The following is a 22,987-nucleotide window of genomic DNA, read 5'->3' as shown; positions in this document are numbered from 1 at the left end:
CAAGGCACTCATAAACAGGGGTCATTTGCCACCACAGCGTACAAATGCAAACTGGGAAGAAGCTCTGGGGTGAGAAAACAATCAAGAGGGATGGGACGCAATATATAGAGCAGTGTGGAAATCATCCATCGCAGAACAATATAAAATGCACAACTGCAGGATCCTGACACAATGGCATCTAACCCAGGGACGTCATTTAGGGGTCGCCAGAGGTCGCAACTGCGACCTCTGAGGTCTCCCTTGCGACCTCTGTGGTCACCCTTGCGACCTCTAGAAAAAAGAAATTTAAAAAATGGGCTACGGTCAGCACCATGTGGCTCTTTAGTTCTGGAGTGGCTGGCTTTCTTTTTAAAGCCCCTTAAAAAAAAGAAGAAAAAGAAGAAAAGGAGTGACACAAGTCTAACACTTTCAGCACTGACCCTAAATAAGAAAGATTAGGAATACCAAATAATGTGTCTTTCTGGAATTCTATACAATAATTGCTAGACTCATTAAAGGTTTATTTCAGGCACACTTCAGGGGGTGAGTCACTGATTTAGTCTGTTCTTAAACAGCTCAACTCCACCTTTCATCCTTCTGAGGTCGATAAATGAGTACCAACACAGGTTGGGTGATGTTGGGTGTATATTTTTTCTATATAAAGCGCTTAAGCGTGAGTGCTAAATGATAACACATCATTATCATTTGGTCATGGACGTTGTGAAAGGTCGCGTTCCATCGCATCCCGCGATGTCACTTCGGGGTGGGGTCAAATGCCATGACTTTCTGTGATGTCACCAGGGGTCAAGGGTCATTGGATGTCACTTCCGCTACCCCTGGCATTTTCGTGAAATGACATCTCTGATCTAACCCCCCCAACGCCTGGCCAAAATGTATGCGGGCATCTACCCTTACTGCTGGAGGATGCACCCTAATTCGCACTTATTGGCACCAGTGGTGGGAATGTCTCTGCATTCAGTTTTTCTGGAAAGAAATTCTTGGGTGGATTCACCAGATTGAGGGCATCCACAGGGAACTCTCCCCTCTTATGGTCTTATTCAGGGTTGAGGAAGTAGAAGAGCAATACCAAGTTCTCCCCCATATGCCAAGGAACCTCCTTCTAGGGGGCCTTGTTTGTGTAACCATAAAATGGTAAGCAAACACACTCCCCACTAAAACTGACTGGCTGCGTAAAGCAAAAGAGATTTATGAAATGGAGTGTCTCACCGCTTTGCTCATGGAAATCCATTCGTACATTGATTCGTACATTGATTCTCCCCTTTCTCAAATTTTTAAGAGAAGCATCCCCCGAGCCCGGAACCAGCGTGCAGCGAAATACAACCACACCAACGCTGTCTCTACCAGCTCCACTTTTCACATTCTCTACGCTCATCTCTCTCAGTAGTCAGAATGGTAATGCTCGGAGCTCACTCTCAGTAAGAGAAAGCAATGCAACCAGTAGCTCGGAATAATGTTTCCCGATTACCTGGACCGACTGGACCCGGGAGGGAGGGGGATGGATACCTAGGGGGGAGGGGACTTTGTTGTTTGAAAAACAGTTAAAACCTATCATTGTTGATCACGCTCAATGATGCCTACACATGAGAATACTGCACTGTATTGGTTTTGCTTATGTTGATCACAATAAAGAATTGGCCCCATTATGAGGGTTTATGGGAGGTATACATAAGCATTGGCTGAGCACTGACTTACTGTTCAAATTAAAGCAAGCATTGTTAGGGTTTGAATGATGGAAGGTAGTGTGTTCTAAGTTGGTAAGATTCTATCTTCTTTGAGGAATAGGGGTATCCTTGACAGATTCAATTTAATTGAATATTTTCTATCAGAATATTGAGATGGTTTTAAATGTGGGTGCTTCGTGCGCAATAACATCCATATTTTGTGATCAATTGTGTTGTGTTTATTAGGGAAAAAACAAAGAACAACCTAATTCTGTTATCAGAGGATCAAGACCATATGTTAATGTTAATGTTAATGTTAAAGGGCATTTGTACCACACACTATCACCACCAGAGTGGTCCCCTGGCGGCTCTGAAATAGGAGGGGAGGTTGAGTTAGTGGGAGGAAGCAGGAAAAGTGCAAGAAAGCAGTGATGTGCTGTTGGCACCCTCAGCCCGGTGGGTCCGTTGGCTGGGCCTGGGGTGTTTTCGGACGGTAGTCGTCGTGTACTGTTGTGCAAGACTATGTGTGTTTTTCTTTTGTTGTTGCAATGTAGTGAAGTTTGTGCTGTTTGTTGTGCTGTAGGTTTTGGTTGTGTTTGGTTTGGAGTTTGAGAGGTGTATGCAGAAAGGGAAATTGTTAGTAGGGTTGGTTAGTTTGTGTCTCTATCCTGAGTTGAGACGCTCGGCTTGCGTAGTCTCCCCTGATGCGACTCTGTCCTGATCTGGGTCCGACTGGCATATAAGGGTCCTTACTCCTCTGGCCCCCACCTCTAACATGCTCTCTCATAGCTCCCCTTATCCTCCCTTCATACTCCTGTGGCCAGTGCACCTGCCAATGTCAACCTCTCAGGTCATGTGGTGATTGCCAATATCTCAGCAATTCCTCATCACTGTGGTGCCTGGGGGTAACTAAGGGGCGGGCGAAAGTGTTGGTGGGATTGTCTGGGGTAGTTGACTCAGTTTCCGTGCGTGCCGCCTGTGTTCCAGCCTATCCGGTGTCACCCGTCCAGGTGCCGTGGGAGTTACCCTCTAGGTAGGGGATGTCCGTGTCCTTTCCGGTTTAGTCATCCTTTTTCTGGTTTTGGTTTGCAGATTTAGTCTGTGGTGTTGAAGAGCCAGGTTTTTAGTGATTTCCTGAATTTTAGGTGACCTTCAGTGTTCCTTATTTCTTTTGGGATGTTGTTCCAGGTTTTTGCGGCTAAGTGGTAGAAAAAGGTGCCTCCAAGTTTTTTCTTAAGGCATGGTTTGAGTTCCAGGCGGATCCATATGTGAAGGATCTTTTGCCAAATTGGTTTGGTCATTAGTCCAGTCTGTGTTTGAATGTATAGACATCTTTAAAATGTCATTGTTCTTTAATACCCTAGTTGATTGGAATTCATCCATTCAGTTATTCTGTTTAGGAGGTTTCTTGATTGTAGTGTGAAGAGCCAGGAATGAGACTCGGACACAAGTATTTGTATTTGTATTTATTTGTATTTATTTTATTTGTATAGCGCAAACCAGGCCCGGAGGCTACCGGGCGCATATCTTAGAAACAATAGTTACATAACAGTATGAAATGTCAAATAACATTGAAATTGAACATAGTAATCAAGCACATTGGTAGTTTGGTCAGAAATACATAGGTCATCAAATTTTCAGAATGCAGCTTGGTCATCAGATGTGACTAGCCAGTGTTTAGCTTTGTGTTCGAATAGATTCAAGGAAGGAAGGTTTCTGATAGTAAGGGGAACAGAGTTCCACAATTTGGCGGCCAGAACTGGGAAGCTAGACCCACCGGCTGTTTGGAGCTTGTATCTCGGGATCAGTAGGCTCTGGCTATGGGTAGATCTTAATGATCGAGACGGGGTATACTGTGTGAACCGTGACGAAAGATAGGTTGGGTCCAGGTTATTCATGCATTTGTAGGTCAGGGCAAGCGATTTTAGTGAAATCCTTTGGGTGACTGATAACCAACGAAGGTTTTTCCTGGTTTCCGAGATGTGGGCTGATCTGGGGATATTAAGGGCTGCTCTGATGGCGTTATTTTGTATGATCTGGAGTTTGTCTAGGTTGCCTTGATTGCTGCCTTGGTACAGTGCATTGCAGTAGTCCAATTTGGACATGACCAAAGTCCTAGCAAGAATTGTACAGTTATGCGTGGAGAGAAAGGGGCGGCATGCTGTAATCAACTTGCAGGTGTAAACAGCGGCGGCAGCCACTGCATTGGTTTGTCTGTGGAGGGAGAGTGTGGAGTCGAGGTAGATTCCGAGAGTTTTAGTATCTTTGGAGACTTTTATAGAATTTCAATCGATACTAAAGGAGCTACACATGGGGTTCAGCTTGTTAAGTCTTTGCTTTGTACGTAGGATGAGGAGCTCTGTCTTGTCATCATTGAGACAGAGCTCACGTTGAGCCATCCAAGTTTGGATGACAAGGTATATGTCATTTAGGGATTTCTTATCTACTGTGTAATCGCCCGTGATGGGGATGAGTATCTGGGTGTCATCCGCATAGTTAGTGAAAATATTGTAGAGGGTAGGAGATACGCACGATCCTTGGGGGACCCCGCAAGGGACTGGCACAGGGTCGGCAGAAGAAATTGGGGAGAATACCCTCATCTGTCTGTTATCCAGGAAAGATTGAATCCAGTCAGTGGCATTGTCGGAGAAGTGGGCTGCTGTTTTCAGGTGGTGGCAAAGGATTTGGTGGTTGACCAAGTCAAAGGCAGCAGATAAGTCTAATAGTAATAGCTGGGCTAGTTTACCTTTGTCTTTAAAGTCCTCAATTTGGGTTTTAAGGTCTAAGAGGGCTGTCTCTGTACCGTGCTCGGGTCTGAAGCCAGATTGTCTTGTGCCTAGTAGACCGTTGTGATGGGCCTGTAGTTGGTTGGGATCTCTGGATCTAAGGTAGTTTTTTTTAGGAGAGGGATGACCCAAGCATCCTTCAAATTGTTGGGGACCACTCCCCATTGAAAGGAGGAATAGATAAAAGTGGTAATGAAAGGAGCGATGTCATGAGCCGATTCCTTGATGATCGGGGCTGGACTTGCGTCCCCTTGGCAATTGGAGGGTTTTAAGTTGCAGATGATTTTTTCAACCTCCGGGGTGGTGAGCGGTGTGAAGCTGAACGGTTCCGGGGCACCTGGGGTGGCTATTATAGGTGGCAGTGTATTGCTAAATATGGGAGTGTGGAGGGAGTTTTGTTTGGCGTTGATTTTGGATTGCAGTCATGGTTTTAGTCAAATACCTTTATTTAAATAAAAGTGGGTGGGGAAATGCCTTTCTGTCCCTGCACTAAAGGTGTTTCCCTACCTAAAACCAAACTAAGGGTCTGTCGATGACAGAATGTCCAAACCATAAGCATCCTGTGTCCAAAATACTATTCTAGTCCTCAAATTCACATAAAATAATCTCCAAGGTGAAAAGGGTAATGACTTTGGGTTGTGTGGTTTATAAATCTTCCAAAGGAAATATGCATAACTCCAACACAAAAGTTCCAAAAGGATAGAGTTCCTTGTTCCAGAGGGTGGTTCCCTTCCCCAGGATTTTACTTCCTTCTTTTGTATAGTCAGAAATAACAATTCCTTGAGTTTCTCTTCATCCACAACACTACTGATACACAAAACAACTTGACACTCTGTCTTTGTCCTGTTAGGATATCTGATGTACTCCCCTGCTAGGTGTTCACTGCTCTTTTCTTTGGTTGCACACCACAATTGGCTAGTCCTTCTCAGGACCATTTTTGGTGATGTATTTCTTATGCAATGCTCAGTTTGTCCTTGCCTGATGTATTGCCTTACAAGGAGTTTCTTTTGTGAACACAGTTATACTTGCAATTGACAGTGACCAGGGCTTTCTTAAACACACTTGTAACTGCCTGGCATACTCTCCTGTCAGGACTTGCTTTAAACTCACTTGCATCTGCCTGGCATGCTTCTTGTGCCAGGGCTTTTGTTAAACAAACTTGTAACTGCCTGGTATACTTTTCTGCAAGGACATTCTTTAAAACACACTTATAACAACTACCTGGTATGCTTCTCCTGCCAGGACATTATTTCATGTGGGCTTTGCACCACCTTTCAAACGCAATATCTTCTTAGGTCTTCTTTCTTCAATTCTGCCTCTGTCTGGTACACTATCCTTCCAGGGATTTTCTTAACTGTGTTTTGCATACACTGACATTCCAGAAAGTTTCTTAATTTTTATTTTTTTAATTTTATTTTTATTTGTATTTATCAAAAACAATTTGATTTTTAAAAAAACGTGAATGACTCTTCTCCTTTAAAAGAACAGAAAAACAAGGCATAGACAATATTCTTTGCCCTCAATCAATTGCCGTTTGCTTGATCATTGTCCTTCTTTTTTCTCGATCAGCATAAAGGCATGTTGCAGAATTTTTACAGAGGCAATTGACCAGGAAGTTTTTTCTCTGCTTATCAATCGAGACCACCAAGTCTCTTCCTCTCGCAATATTGAATGTCCGAGGACAGTTGCTAGATAAGATTGTCTTAAGCCTTGTAATGCTGGACCTAAAGTAAGTAGATGTCGAACTAATTCCACCACCCTTTCACCTTTGCACAGCCTGCAAATATTAATTTCACTTATGCCTCTGATGTATAGAATTTCATTCGTTAGCAGTAGATTTAATCTTGCTTTTATAAAAAGTTGTCACAACGGTTTACTTGGGAATTTTTTGTAAATTTCCCCTGGATCGTTGTATTTCTTTTGTGACGATGGTAAATGGGACAGGAGTCTGTTCTTTGCTGCTTGATCTTGTGTAGTAATCCAATCTAGTTCTTTTAGTTTCTTGTTTACTTTGAGAGGATTCAACAAGAGATCTTCGTGAGAACAGGCAATCGATTTTAATTGCTCCTTTTTTCCTGTTACCCATGATGTAAGCATTTTGGAGGTGCCTGATTTAATTTAGTTGGCCACCAGATTGTACGGAATTGATGACTCTGGAAGGAGGATTTTCCTATACAAAGACATGCTGTTGTTGTCCACCGCAGTTTTCAGAGAGATCAGTCCCAGTTCTTTCCTAATTGCTGGTAGAGAAGTTGATTTGGCGACCGATAGCAGTGACCTCCAGAAGAAACCTTTGATTTTAGCCCAGAATGTATCTGGCAACGAGGGCATCGCTTCAGCACCGTATATCAGACATGGATGACTTTTGTCTTGTAAAAGTTTAATGCTGGAAGTAGCGAGAAGCGTCCGAATTTGTTGTCTAACATTCGAGCTTGCGTGGTCATGGTGCATGCTATTGACCAAATAAAACTTTGCATGCTGGTTTCTTGCCTGGTATTATCAAGCATGACCCCCAAGTACTTGAACTCTTGGACTGATTCAATTGGCGTGTTTTCCAAGTGCCATGTCTTTCCAGAGACCGATTTGTTTTATTTGCCCATGATCATGATCTTCGTTTTTCCTATGTTGATCTGTAGCTTGTTATTAATGTACTCCGCTAGGTTGGCTAGGTAGGCTAGTTGGCATTTTAGGCCAATCAGAGTCTGGTCCATCACAGTGATATCATCAGCGTAAAGGATCCTAGGCACTTGGGTTCCTCCTACCTTCAGAGGGAATGCCTTCACAGCTTCCATTGTTTCCTTGTAATCCCCAATAAAGGCAATGAATAGGGCCGGGGCCAGGGGGCATCCCTGCTTTACCCCCCTCTTTATTGGGATGCTGTCCGATAGGGTGCCATCTCTATTAAGCTTTACCCGCATAGATGTTTTCGAGTATAAAGCTTTTATGGGCCCCATGATGCTCATTGGGCATTTTGCCTCTTGGAGCTTGTCCCAAAGTAGTTGTCTTTCAACCTTATCAAAAGCATTGGTAAGGTCTATCAAGGCTAGATAGATGTTAAATGTTCCTTCGAGTGACTTGCTCTTCAGAAGGCTGAGGATCAAGATGTTAATTGAGCTCCCAGAATTTTTCTGAAAACCAACCTGAAAGGGGTCATGCAGTGGGGCTTGTTTTGCCCATTGTTGGAATTCGTGGAGCAGTAGCATGCCATAAACTTTCCCTATACAGTATGAAAGCGCAATCGGCCTATAGTTGGATGGATCCGCTCTGTCGCCCTTTTTAAAGATAGGGACCACCATGGACGTTGTCCACGAACTCGGTACTGCTTTTGTGTTGGTGCAGTTTGCGAAGACATTGCTGATAAATGGAGCCCATTCCTCTGGAAATGTTTTGAGGTCCACGTTTGTCACTCCATCCTGACCTGGCGCACGTGAGGGTTTTAATTTCCGTATAATTGATTTTATATCTTCTTCGTTTGCAACATTGCACCATGAAGTATTGGGGTCTTGGCTAGCTGATTCTGTAGGTTCCTCTGGGCCCTGAAAGAGTTCTGAGAAGTGCGCTTTCCAAACTTCTTCATGTACGCAATTGGCTTGTGACGGCGTCAGGTGTGCCCCTGAGGTTTTGATCAAAGGCCAAAAATCTGGTGTATTTTTACTCCCCAGCTTGCGTAACATCTCTTCCGAGTCTTTTTGGTTCATGGACCGCCGATAGTTTCTCAACCACGCTCTTTAAGATTATTCTTCCGTGATTGTTTCTTTTAAAGTCGTTGGAGTGTTCGTTTGTTTTGCTTTTCTTTTAAGCCGTCTCACCAAGGCTCTTTTTACATTTATGTTTTTATCATATTGATTGGTATTTGGCTCTGTTCCAGTAAATTTCTTCCTGTTCTTGTCTTATTTTAACCGTTTCTTTCTGTTTTCTTTTGGTAATCGGCATTTAAGGTTTTTATTCTTTCTGCTGACAGTTTTAGTAGATTGCTTGCGCATTGGGTTCAATTTGAGCTTTGTAGTGAAGGTGTGGGCGGTTTGGAGTTGCCCATGTGGTTTTCAAGAGGTTATGATCGCTGGCTTCAGTCTTGATGATTTCAAAAGAAGTTGCTAGTTTTAGCAGATGTTCTGACACGAAGATGTAGTCGATAGTGGCGCTACAAGTGTCTCTTCCCAAGTTGGTAATCGATTGAAATTTGGGAAGGCCTTGTCAAAGTTGTGGCAACCACCCGAGGCCATTAACTCAGACCATCTCGCCCCTCTTTTTTCCACTGGGGTCTTCGGTTGGCGTTTTGTCTCCCCGGTGGAAGTGCATCTGCCATTCAGATTGCCACATATTATCAAGTGATCCACTTTTTGATCGATGAGAATGTGATCCAATACTTTTTCGATAGTCTTCACAAAGTTGTTGTCTAAAGTATTTCTGGGATTCCAGTACACAGAAATTATTGTCACTGGTAATTCCTTTGTGATTTTGATGTTTTGATCAAACATAGTCCAGGCGGTCAGTACTGCCAGGTGGTTTAATGATATCGACACCGTTTTCTGAATGCAAACCCTGCTCCCTGATCGAACTGCCAGCAGGATCCCAGCCGAGGGACGGCCCAGAGCTCCCTTTGTAGCTGGGGAGAATTCGATGGCAAAGCCGTCAAGATGCGGTTTTTCCATTAACCATGTTTCCTGCTGCATCAAAATGTCAAAGTTGCCCAGATTTACATCGCCCTTTTTCAGCAGATGTTGGTGACCACGCGTATTCCATGAACCCATCTGCAGAGAGGTGATCAACTGTGTGTGTTCCTCCAGTCTCCCCTTTACATGAACCTCCCTGCCATGGTTTGAGAGTTGCTATTTCTTAGCATATGCTGATAATGTTTTAGGCAACCATGCCCATAACTGTTTCATTGGAGACAATGCTGTTTCTGTTTTGGCCGGCTGCTGCGAGTTTGTTACTAAAGCCGAGGAACTTGCTTGTGGTTTCGGCGATCTTAACACTGATGTCCCCCTGTTCTCCTTATATATCGGGCTCTTTGCCGAGGTATTCAGGGTAGTTGAGGGTCCCTTTAGTCGATCGCTTCTCTCTCTCTGCTCTTTATTTCATTGTGCATCCCTGTCTAATGGAGTACTCAATTCTTTAGTTCCTTTATCAAAGGACTTTGTTGTGTAATGGGGTATTCTTTGTGAGCTATAAAGTTCTTTTCTGATCCCTCCTTTCTTTTGTCTTGTTTGTAATTGTTATCAGGTACAACTGATAGGTGAAAACCTTGTTGGAGAAGCTCTTCTAGTGGCTTGTTAATTGAATAGGGCAGGGCTCCCACCCTTATGTGAATGTAAGCCTATGCCACCAGTCCTCTATGATACGGTTCCACTTCTGCTCTCAAACATTTCAATGTAGTGATGGTACTAAAAATATTTCTTACAGTCCTCCTGTTGAGCACCATCTTCTCGCAGTTTTTATCTGACTGTTCAAGTTTCAGGGTTAGGATTTCTTGAGCTGGCTCTTTCTTGCTCGATTTATATATAAATGCTTTGTCCATTCGTGAAGCTCTTTCCTTTCCACGTTCTTTCTCCATCCAATCTCTCCCTCTGTGATTTCATACCTGCATGTTCATGCTCTGCAGGTGGAGCTAGCATTTTATCTTTTCTCATACTAAGCTCTTTGTTTTGTTCCTTTGGGGTCTTCATTTCTCCATTCTTTGGGGTTAACGGTGGGTATTTCTGATTTAGGTGCACTCTACTTGGAGGCTGTCTGCTCTTGTGATCTGACAGCTTTCTGGACTTTATTTTTTTCTTTCCCCCCTGAGGGACTTTGGGTTCTTTTTCTGTCTCCCTGTGCGAAAGCTGACTGGTTTGGAGGTCTGATGACTTTCTGCCTTTTGTCCCCTTGTCACTTCAAAAATCTTCAGATTCTCCTTCCGACTCGCTGTGCGAATACTGGGAGTTGTTCATTACGGATTTGTCCGCTAAGAAGTCACTGATGGTTCTTGGAGAGTTTATCAGAAGTTTTCGTTGCTCACTGGATTCCTCAGAAACTTTTCTAGTTTCAGGTGTCTCTTTCTTTTTTTCATTTCCTTTTTCTTTTTCCGTCTTTTTGGATAGTTTCAATAGGACTTCCTTATTTGTTGTGTTTGATTTGCCATTTTCATCGTTGCTCTTTACTGAGGACCTTTTGTTAATTTCTTTTGCAGTGTTTTTTTGGGAACTAGTTCTTTCCTTCAGGCTCTTGGTTTGGATAGTTGATTTCTTCAGAGAATTTGCCTTAAAAAAGACCTCAGGTAAGTTGAGCTTTACCCCTTCGTTGTTTTGGGTAGTGTTGAATATGCTGTAATTGCTACCATTCAGATCTTTCTTGGGAGCTAATTTGTTTTGAGGCTGCTCCGTTTGCGTGGATTGTGAGCACTGCGTCACCTCTTTTGTTGGCTCATTGTTTGCGCTCTGTGCCACTGTTATCTTTGGAGGCACGTCTTCACGACTCATCATTTGTGCCAGATTTCCCTCTGCGCTTTCGCCCGCTTTTGTTCTTTGGTCAACAGCTGTTATATATCCTTCAAGATATATGAGCTTCGTATGCATCATAGCTATCATTGTCACCTGATCTTTCAAACTGTCATTTATGTTTTCGTATAGTTTGCAGAAGAAATTCAATGCAATAGTAATTGCCGACATTACTGTAGTCATATCAGGTTTCTTTGACGGGGTTTCCTTGGCCATTTGTGGCCATTGATCTCCGTAGCTTTGGCGCCTTTGAGATGAAATTGTCGAGTGCCCTCGTTGGTGAATAATCCCACTCATTCTTAATTGCTGTCCAATGTCCTCTAAGGTTTTTTCCCTCCTTGATCTCTGTGGAGTTGCAGGTTCTCTTTGCTTATGAAATTTTTCCACAGATGGTATATATTCATTTCTACTCGAAACTCCTCCCGTCATAGCAGTCATGGGCTCCGCATCTGCGTTGCTACTGATTTTAGCTACTTAGCTGTCGCTAAATTGTTGTTCTTGCGAGGTTGTTGGCTGCGTTTGTTCTCCCTCAGAGCCTTTCTCCTTTCGGAGAGGATCTTTGGTGTTCATGCATTCACTGTTTGTGGTGCCATCTGAAATCGCATCTGATGGAATTGTAGTGCCCTCATCTTCGGGACTCGTCTTTTTGCTGTTTGGCATCTCATCTAGAGGCTCATCAGAAGGATTTATATCTTTTGGCAAAGGGTGGGTGGCCGCAGGAGGCAGTAAGATGGGAGTGCTCTGCTTTGCTGCAGTGTGTTTCAGGCCTGGAGGGGCACATGTTTTCCGCATTTTTGGAGCCTGGGAGGGTTCCTTTATTGCCTCAAGAATTTCGGCATCTGAGAGCTCATCAAGGTGTTCATGATTTCTTTTGCCCTGATTTTTGGGGGCAGAAATTGCCAACGTGCGCTGCGTCGCCTTTTGAAAAAAGTTTCTTATCGAAGACACTTGACGTTGTTTATGTTTTGACAATCGCCTATGAGCAGAGTTTATTCTCCCCGGCATCCTGGTGCTAAGGGCCTTCTTTTCTTTTGAAGGTTTGTCTTTGTTGTTCTTTTCCAACTGACCCTGATTACCATTTGCTAAATTCAAATTCTTTGCGAGGTGTTTTGAACAGGCCACCTCCAATTTCTGGGCTTGTTTTTTTTTGTTCCTCTGGCCTCGTCATCCTCTTCTGTCTCACGCTCCTGTGTTATGAACACATTAGGAGCGGCAACACATCCGTTCCCCCCCACCCACGGGGCCTCCCCAACGCCGCTCGCTCCTCCCAGAGGGAAGGGGCCCTGCTTACCCAGTGTGCTTGCGGCTTCAGGAGGGGCTGCGACGGACTGCGGGACGGCCGTCAGTTGTGTAGCACCCTGAGGGGGCCCATTGGTGAATGTTGCAGCTGCTGCCATTGGGGCGTCAAGGAGTCTTTCTTGTTGCTTAACCCCATTCACGGGCGTTAATGCTTTTTTTGCCAGGGTTTCTGAGAGCGGTTCCAGTGGAAGAAGTCCCACGCTGGACGCCGAGGTCACGGGAGTCCTGAGCGGGGTGGGCGATGGATTTCTCCCCGGTGTCAGCCCTCCGGTTGCTGACGGAGAGGATACAGGGCCCGCCAGACTCCTCTCACTCTCACCCGATGACAGAGGTGTGTCTGCTTCCTCTTTCACCTTCCACCTCGCTGGGGTCGGTCGGTGCAATGTTTATCTGAGCTGCAGTTTGTTCCTTAGTGTGCGGCTTGGTAGGCAATACGAGATCTCCCTTTAGTGTATGCCGGTTTGGGCATAACTTCAAAGGCACTGACTGAAGCCTGTTTCTAGCCGTTTGCTGGTCCGCTGCCACTTCAATTGTGTCGGGTTGTAGCTTTCAGCTACGTTAGCGTCTTTTGTCACCCTCGTCAGTGTGTTGAATTGCCGAGGTATTTTGAATATTCGTGGTCATGTTTATGGTCTTGTAGCCATGCTTATACTCCTGGGCACAGTTTGAGACAGCCAAAGACTGTCACGATTACTCTCATTGCGCCTCTACAGCTGAGGCGGACTGGAGGCAGACTGGACTCTGCACCAGACTCCGTGCGGCGCTCCGCACGCGGGAAGGGTTTTTAAAGCACCAGTTAATGGAAGTAGAAATGGGGCTGGAAGCACGTTGTGCAGCTCCTCATCCACCTCATACACCATAAAAAGCAGAGACTGGAGGCAGACTGGACTCTGCACCGGACTTGTGCACTTTCTTACTTTTAATTTTCTTTTCCTTTCAATTAAATGTTCTCAGGTTCCTTCTCTTTTAAATGCCCTATTTGCTGTCTTCACAATTATTCACATTTGCCATATCTGCCAATACCCCCCGGTGTCCCTTCTTCCCTTCTGGGGACTCACCGGTTCTTACTGGCGTGCTTAGTACCTCTCACAGTCAATCAGGGGTAGGAGTTCTGCTATTCTCTACATCTCGCCACGTTTGTTCATCTTCTCTGTGTTCTGCGGTTTATTCTGGGCCCATCTGCTTTGTGTCAGGCTCTGTTAAGGCAAACGCTGCCGCTTCACACCTGCAAATGCCCAGGAGCTAGGCGTTAACTTCTGTTGTTCTTGCAGTGTATCTTTGCTCACAGTCATCTTTCCTCTCCTTCCTTTCTGAGCTGACGGTTCCATAGAACTCATGTAGCCCCACAATGTCCCGTTCCTCACAGAGAGAAGAAGCTCTCTCTATCCAGCAGTGCTCTGCATGGGACACTCTCTCCCTGGTTTCACCCTCAGTGAGGAAGTCTTCAATTCACTTTGGGATGTGGCACTCTGTTGATGCCCAGGGGTTTCCATTCTTTCTGGAGAGTGCGGACTGGTCTCTGTGGTTCCTTCAGCCCTTCTCAGGCATTTCTGGCCCAAAAAGTAGTCCACAGTTCCTTCTCCTGTGACACATACATCCTAGCATGCCCGCACTTAGATGAAACTTGGATGTTAGAATGTGCCACACTTAGAATTGTGAACATTAGCCTGCGTCGCATCTAGATGGGATTTTGAATGATAGCATGCCCGCACTTAGATGGAACTCTAAACATTAGCCTGCATCGCATCTAGATAAGATTGTGAATGTTAGCATGCTCACACCTAGATAGGAATCTAAACATTAGCCTGTGCCACATCTAGATAGGATTGTGAAGGTCAGCAAGTGCTACACTTAAGACAATACTGTAAGGTCAGGTAACCCACTAACCAATATAAGCTCAAACTCTCTGCATACTTATCTCACTCAAAAAACTCACACAACCATCTCTCGCACAACAACCCGCACGCACTTCACAACACTGCAACAACACATAAGCCGGACCAACAGCACATGCGGACTCACACCGATCCAATACCCGCACCAAAGCTCAGCACCCGGTGTATACCGAGTTGAAGCTGCCAACAGAACACCACTCCTCTCACTATCCTACTCCCTCTTCACCTTACTAACCCATCCCACCTTATCGTTTACAGATCCGCCAGAGCGTCTGGGGACCAATTCCGTTGGTGATGGTGGGCGGTACAAATACCTTTAACATTTAACATTTAACATTTAACATCCTGTAGCCAGGTCCTCCAGGGAGAGCATCTCTCACACTTCCTGAGTCTTTCCTTGCTTTCATACTGGCTCTAGCCATAGGATTTTGGGAAAGACTAGACTGCTGTATGTTGTTCTTACAGGTAATCTTCATCCCTCCATTCTTATCCCTTGTCACAGTACTGATCTTAGAACTCCCTCAAGATTCATTGGGGTTCTTCCTCATCACAGTACTGGGAAAGTGATCTTCATTCAGGATACTCCAATTCTTCCTTGTCCAACTACTTTCTAGAAGAATGGTAGGATATATACAGCCCAAGTCCATTAGGGAAGGGATGGTTCTTAAGGTTGTAAGAAGGGGATTTAGAGTCCCTTGATTGGCAGGCATACCGCCACTCACCCGATGATGTTGTGTCACTCCCTTGTGATCCTCCCTCATGTGAGCCTCCCTCAAATAGGCACCCCCATGGTCAGGATCAGGTAGCAGCTACCATACCCTGGCCGCATGGGGAGAGGTCACCACTGGAAAAGGAGTGATGACATTGTTACATTCATCACAGTAGATTTTCTTGATGAAATTGTCATTAAATACTTTTTTATCCATGTAATGTAAATGTTCTTTGATTACAGTTATACCTTGATATTCCAAATGATCCTCTTCTTCGCAATATCAGGTATATATTCTACAATTAACCAGTTGCTCCTTTCTTTTTATCAATATGAGATATGTAATCTTTGAATGCAGCGATTACTTTATAGTCCAATTCATCATCACAGTAATTCCTCAGTATTCCAGTTGATCTTCAACATGTGTTTCGCTATAGAAATAGCTCATTAGTAGGAAATGAATGCCGCTTTATATATACTACTGCATTCCTGGATTGATTAAATAATGATAATGTTCGCTTGGACTCTTGAACTGTGCATGAATCAAAATGATAAAGTTAAATATTAGCACCAACTACTGTAATGCCTTCTAGAGTAATTAACTCATCCTCATTTTTGAATTTTGTTTATAATTATGTTATTTCGTTTTGCACCAGTATTATTGCCCTGTTGTGAAGTAAGAAAGACTGAAGAGGAATTGCATATTACTACAGGTTTTGTCATTAGGACAATTCCATTGTGTATAATATATATTTCAATAATGGATAACATTTTATTTACATTTTGAATGTGTTCTTTAGCTAAAAGAAAAGGAAGGTGTAAAGTGAACCCTTAGTAGCACACTATTAAGTGTTTCAGGACCAAACAAGAGCTTAAAGGGTTACATTTTCTTCAGTGACTGAATTAAAAAGCCACCCTAAGAGAAAGTACATTATCTGTAGAAATTACAAAACAAAAAGCAAGTATTTTCACATAAATTAGCTAATTGCAGAACAAGAACAATTTTGAAAAGAATTCAGAGACTATGTTTTTTGGGAAGGGATAAGTACATATTCAAATTCCCCAATTCCACTATAAACCACTGAGAAATAATTTAAGCATCTTCCCTTACCTAGGCTTGAGTAAATGCTGAAAACAGAGAAAAGGGTTAATTTAACACTGAAAGACTAACATGGAAGAAGTCTGAAAGAGTGAGAAAGCAAACACAGTCCTGTGGGTAGCTTACTTAGAGGAACTACTGTCCTCTCTTTTATCTTGGAGCTCCCTTGACTATATGTGCCTGGAGAAGAAAAGCATTGCAACTTTGAATAGAAGTGTCTCTTTGCACATTCAAACAAACAGGTTTTTAGGGAGATAAGGAAACCAATGAACCGGTCGCATGAGCTGTTAACTTCATTAAAAGGCAGACAATCTTATTTAATTTTCACTTCTTTGCTACACCATAGAAGTGTAATTACGAAATTATGTTTTAATTGTCTTCCTCTTAACTCGATTACAGCCAACTGGTCTATAAAGGTGCATGATTCATATTTTTGGAAAAATAGTGTCAGCACTTTTTTGTATTAAGGACCAAGAACCAATAATGCATCTTTTTGTCTTAGTTTAAATCAGAGAAGACACAGCACATTGAAAACACATTTAATAAACCTGTGTTTTAGGCAATGCCACCCATCAATATTATGTTTAATCCTTGCAACCTTTCTTTTTTGTACTCAGGCACATATGCACTTTACTCAGCAAGCTTTGGGATTACTACACAATTTATTGAATGTCGTTGTACCATCTGAAAATTGTGTTGAAATTACCTCTGGCTTTAATATTTTTGTTTGCACTACACATTCCGTTTGGAAGAAGTTTCCCATGCACTGTGAAAAAGAGAGGTTTGCGGCGCCATATTGGTTAAAGGTCCATCTGTTCCCTGAGGTGTGATACCGTGGCCCAGCTGTGCAGGACAATTTGACATAGCACCAAATCAGGAGTGCTTTGGATCATGTAAGTGTATTTCTGAAAGCAAAGCAAATAGGGAAATAGTTTTTTTTCTTTAAATTTAAGGGATTTGATAAGGGTAGAATTAGAATATGGGGTGTGTGGAATTAGTCAGGGTTGCAGGGATTGAAATAATGAATGTTTTTAAGGAGTGAGTGAACTGTCCTACGTTGTAAGTCCCTTGTATATATTTTTTACCTAGTTTGTTATTTTGGAGGGTTGAGGTGGTATCTCAACCAGTACGGCCATTGTGAGATTTGTCTTGATACCCTTTAGCTTGCATGGCTTGTTGGCTGGAGCCCTCACCTAAATGTGGGGCGGCATCTTATGGAAAGTCCAAACATAGATCTCTCTCAGAAGTAGACCCTTCACATTCTTCAGTCTGTATCGGCTGTGGAGGCAGAGCACTCACCTTGATTTTGTTGGTTAGTTGAAGTAGTTATGGGGAATCTTGCTGTAGTCAGGAAAAGACAGATTTGTTGTAGAGAAGGTTGTACTAGTAATGAAGATGGCGAGAGCAGTGATGCTGTAGTGAAAAGCTTGAGTGGGGAGATATCTCTGAGATATTGGCCTGGGGGTGTTTTTGATAAGATGCTGTCTTTTGTGTAAGAGTAAGATGTAACATTAAAGCAGGTAGCTGAATTGGGTAATTACGGTGTAAATGAGTATGGTGAGTGAGTGTGGGGAATGACCAAGCAACGGAATAGGGGTAAAAAGTAAGTTTTTTGGGTGGACATTTTCTGTGCCGCAAGTTTGACTGGGTATTGTTTTTGTGGAATTATTTTGGATACATTGGGGTGAAGTATGGAGACTCTTATGAATCATTTGTCCCAAGTATTGCCCGGCTATAATGCAAAGATTCTAAAATACCATAAGGAATGGTTGCAGGAAAGTAAGGGTAAAATGATCAATTCTTGGCCTATTGATGGAACATATGATACAGGAATATTGGAGAACTTGCATAACTTTTTGACTACAAGGTTAAGGGCTCAAAAATTGAGAAGTGGTTAAATATTCTAGAATTATGGAGGATGAATGAAAAGGGCAGGAAGGGCCATAGTGTTAAAATTGTGGAAGAGGGGCCAAAAAAGGAGGGTGGAGGAATTAATTCTACACCATCCCCATGTGGGTGCTATCCTTTATCCCCTGCAGTGGGGTATACAAACTCTGAGTTTGAACCTCTATTTTTTCCAGTGGCTAGACCAGTGGTTGCAAGACAGACACGGATAGCGCCTCCATCAGTTGCAATTTCTAAAAATTGGGATCTCTAGGAAAGTGGAAGAGTAACTCCTTCAATGGTTAGAGCTGCAGAGAGGTTGAGAACGGAGAGTGGGAAGGGAATAACGCCTCAGACTGCTAGATTTGCAGACAGATTAAGGGTGGAGGAATGAGAGAGTGAGGCTGATAGCTAGAGCCGTGGATGAAGAAGCAAGAATGAAGTAGGTTAGGCATTTTCATCCTAGGATAGAGGATAGGCTGCAAAGAGCGGTAGAGACATAAGAGCGGAAAAACATGAAAGAAGCACTGAGGCTAGCGGATGAAGATGTACAGCAGCAAAGAGATGAAAAGGGGGAAGAAGGACAAAGACAGGTAAGGGATTTAGAAGAAGGAAGGTAGAGGCATAGGCAGGTTCTTGCTAGGTTGGATACATTGTTTAACTATGCGGTCAAGGTGGACCTGGAGAACAGGGATACTGCCACAGATATTGGGTTTGAGAAGGGAGGATGGGAGATGGCACCCAGTGGTAGTGGTGAGCATGCTTCTGTGTGTGTAGAAGCTTCAGGGGTTATGACAATGACAACAAGAGTAGAAGAAGAAGAGGAATGGGAATTGGATCTCAAACAGGGAGAGCCGGGTGTAGTCATAGCACATTGGCAATGCGCTCATCGTGGGTACAGGGGATGCAGAGCAACACAGGTTTGAATCTTGTGTTTGCGCTTAGAAACCTCTCTGGTATTAAGCGTGTTATAAATAACCAATTAGAATTATAAATATAGTCACCCTACCTCCTGCTCCAGTAGCAATGCTAGAAAGCACACCATGGAGTCATGGGACGCACCAGGGTACTTGTATGGCTTTAAAAAGTAGTGGAGGAGAGATGGGGGAAGCCTCAGTAAAAACAGGTGTAACTCAGTTTACATTACTTCAGATGACCCAAGGAAGGGTGTATTATGTCCCGTGCTCACACATGGACCGGAATAACATGATGAAGACACTCCCTTCACTCACTGCAGGGGTGGAGAAGTGTCTTTGTGCATTGGAGAAACATACCGCTGGTGTCATGTTGGCCGTAGGGGATATGAAAAGTCTATTTGTGGGTCTGATGGGAGAGCGGTCAGATGAACTTTGGAGAAGAGTGGGGTATCTGGGGGTTCAGTTAGATATGAATCCCCACGACAGAACAGATTTTAAAATTTATAGGGCACCTGAAGATTATTTATCCGGATACATCAGATGTAAATTAAATATTAATGAAAACAATGAAATTGGAGGATGATTCTGCCACACACATCCAGTTGATTCAGGAGATGTGGAGGGCAACGACATGAGGCACGTTGGATCAAAGCATGGTAATATTTTACCACATGCAAAAGAAAGGACTCCCTATAGAAGTCCAGCATGATTTAGATACAGTGGTAGGAATGGAGGCCAAGAGTTGGGCAGAGATTCAAGCACATTTTGTGCATTTTCTGTAAAGGGAGGCAAGAAAAAGAAAGGGATTGTATAGAGCAAGCAAAAAAAAAAAAACAGAGGCTAAGCTTGTGCAAAAAAATTAGGCAAAGATTTGTTTGGGTGGAGCGGTAATTACGGACTCTATGGAGAGGCAGCTGGGGAAACTGGGAACACAGGGACAGGGTGAATTGGGTATGAATTGGGGGGGTGGATGGGTATGCTCCTGGTTCAAGGCAAATGAGAGGGTTTCCGAGGGGCAGGAGAGGATTTCCCTGAGGAAGTGGGCCATTTGTCGGGTTCTGAGGAGTGGGTCCCTTGTTTAATGGGCCAATGGGAAATAATCATAGAGGTTTCTATGCGGTTCAATGTTGGTCATGTGGAAAGTTGGGATATGTGTCCCAAGATTTTTGTGACAGGGCACATTATTTAAACATGGGAGTTCAGCAGGTGCAAACCCCGACCCTGCCATTTACTAGAGGCTCTGTGCAATCGCAGCAGGCACAGGCTCAACAGAACCCAGCGACTGGGGCTGCCCAGACCTATGGGATCCCATCGACCATGGGTAGGACAGCCTACAGGGGTCTCTGATGTATCCAGCCCTCTGTTCTGGAAGAGAAACCCCGGATAAGTGTGCAGGTAGGTGATCAAAGGTTCTCATTGATGGTCCACACAGGGGCTATGAAATCTTGAATTAAGAAAGGTGAGTTCCCCTTGTCAGGCAGAACGAAGGACACACAGGGATTCTATTAGGTTATCCTGTCAGTTCCTAATACTGAAGATCTTCGTAATAAGGTAGGTATTCAAAATATATCTGCCCCTTTGTTGCATTGTACAAACACCCAGGCAGATCTTTTGGGAAATTGCAGATGTCAATTGCTTTCACAGAGGAAGGCATAGTATGCTCGACTCCAGGTTTGTATCCGGTAAGAGAAGCAGAGCGTTTGAATGCTTATTGTAGTGATAGCATGATGAGGGGGGCCCTGTACATTCAATTTGTTTCTTTATAAGTTGATGGTTTTGTTGAGTTGGCTCCTGGGGATCAGAAAGCAGACATGGTGGGTACCGATGGAGTTTTTATTTCGGCCTGGTGTGTCTCATGAAGTCACACCCGGCACCATTGTTATGATTCTCCCAGAGGTACTACTGATCAAGAAAAACAGAGTAGTTGTCTCAGGCATAGATGAGGAAGGTGGAGAATCAGACTTTACCATTAAAGGACATGTCTGACAAGCAATTGTTCGAAGACACCTAAGACACAGGCGAGGCGTTCTTACAAATCGGGTTGCCTTGCCACATAGCGATAGAGCAAAGGGACATACCACAGATCATAGTCATTGTTAAAAATACATCACCATATTGGAAGGAGGATTTGAAAAAGGTGCCAAACTATTTGTGGACCAGCAATCCTCATGATATGGGGCTGCTAAAGTGTGGAGCAGTGCAGATAAAATTGAAACCTGGTACTATATGACCACAGGTTAAGCAGTACCCCATGTCAAGAGAGGCAGACAAAGGGATTTACGAGACCATTATGGCATTGTTGAAACAAGGCAGAGTGCTTGATGGACCCCAGCTGGCCCATAGGACTGGGGGTTTCCAAACTGCATTTTACGATGAGCATAAGCACCCTGGAGATGGATGGGGATGCAGATTTGTACTCTTGCACCAAATCAATAATGACAACTCAATAGTTTAGCAAAGGAAGTCTGTTTAATGACAAGTACAAAAAACGGGGAGTTCAATGAATATCAGCAATCACTTGATCTTCCTTCTTCGCTTTCAGAAAAAACATAACATTTATACCAAAAACTTGTCATCACTGACGTGTAACTCTTAAAACTTAGCATGCAACTCGATTGGTCCTAGGAAGGTAACTTTAATATACGTACTATATCTGTATATGGTAACGAGGAGAGGGGATTGGATAAACAATGTCAGGTGGAGAATCTAAGCCCTTGCTTCAAAATGGCTGCTGTAAACATCAATAAAAGTATGACATCTCATTGGTTCTACTAACTATAGGACCCTGGATTACAAGGTCCACTATGATTGGGTTGGCATCAACCCCACTCATCCTTTTCCACTTGCTCTTAGCAGCATGCAGAATAGCCGGCCAGGTGCAGGGAGTTTGTCTACACCCCAGCTCCCCTCCAATTATTGTTACAATCAATCATCACCTCACTGGTCATGTGTCAATCATTTCTTTGTAGTTGGCCTCGAGTCTGATTTTTGGTCTGGGAAAGTTAAGGCGTCTGTGTATGTCAAAGGTCCATGCGTAGGTGTGAAAGTTTTATCCCTACTTGCAAGCCTGGTCACGGATTCCAACACCGTGAAATCGTCCTTTCCTTCATGCAATTTTGTGTATTTAATTAAATTCTGCCAGTTGTCAGCAATTTGTGGCTTATCTTGACCTTTCTGAAGAGGGTACTCTGTTCTTCTTTCTCTTAATTGTATCCGCTGTTGGCCTATTCCAGCTGATACGACCTTGGCTTCTTCACATGGTTACCTTCGTCTAAGCTTCTCTCTGTCTTTAATTCTCGATTTGTTTGCTGCAAACTCTCCTCTTGAGACCTTTAGTAACTCTGGTTGATTCTGCTCTTGTGTGCAGTGGAAGTATACTTATATAAAGTGCTTTCTTGAGGTAGTTATATTTATAGGTGGCGCTTGCCGCAATCTATTTTACTTCTAAGCATAAGCAAGCCTCATGATTTCTGTGCTTCTTGCGGTTAATTTGCATATGTACACGTTTAAACTAACTGGATATCTTCGTGCATATGGCATAATTTCTGATATCTTGACATCAATTGTTTCACTTTAGGCTCAGTATGTCACTTATCAATGGTATTACGTGTCTTTTGTCATAATTCTCAGGTCGTTATATCTTCTATATGTGAGTCAGTCTTGGTTCTTATGACGTCACCATTCGTCTTTCTTCAGTATCTTCTTAGCGTCTTCGGGTATTACATTCTGACAATCGTCATTCTGTCTCACTTGTCGGTATGGTTTTCTCAATGGGTACCTTACTGTCCAGGTTTTCTTAGGTGTCGGTACTTCAATAGGTGCTGTTATTCTGATAGGTACTCGACAGAGCACAATTGCGGCTCTCTGCTGGTTTATTTGCTCATCATATGTCACATTTTTCAGCTTGAACATTCCTGGTACTTCAAAATGGCTGGCTGGAGTGTGAATCGTGCTTGGCACCTCCTCTACAGCATAATACAGCCTTCTGTGTCCCCATGTAAGACAGCCATCTATGCTGTGAAGAAAGCAACAGGGGTCCAGTTGGAGGATGGTCCAGGATTTACACCCCCTCAATAATATTGTTCATGTAGAATCTCTGGTGGTGCCAAATCCTGCTGCCATTCTCTGAAACATCCTTACGAGATCAACCCACTTCACAGTGATTGATATAAAAAATGCATGTTTCTCAGTCCCCTCACATCCCGATTCCTAGTACCTCACAGCGTTTACGTATCGTGGTCCAAGATTTTGACACACAAGT

The sequence above is a fragment of the Ambystoma mexicanum genome, chromosome 5p (assembly GCF_040938575.1).
Source record: "Ambystoma mexicanum isolate Mex_15411 chromosome 5p, UKY_AmexF1_1, whole genome shotgun sequence".
Classification (NCBI taxonomy): domain Eukaryota; kingdom Metazoa; phylum Chordata; class Amphibia; order Caudata; family Ambystomatidae; genus Ambystoma; species Ambystoma mexicanum.
Note: the sequence above shows the minus strand (reverse complement) of the source record.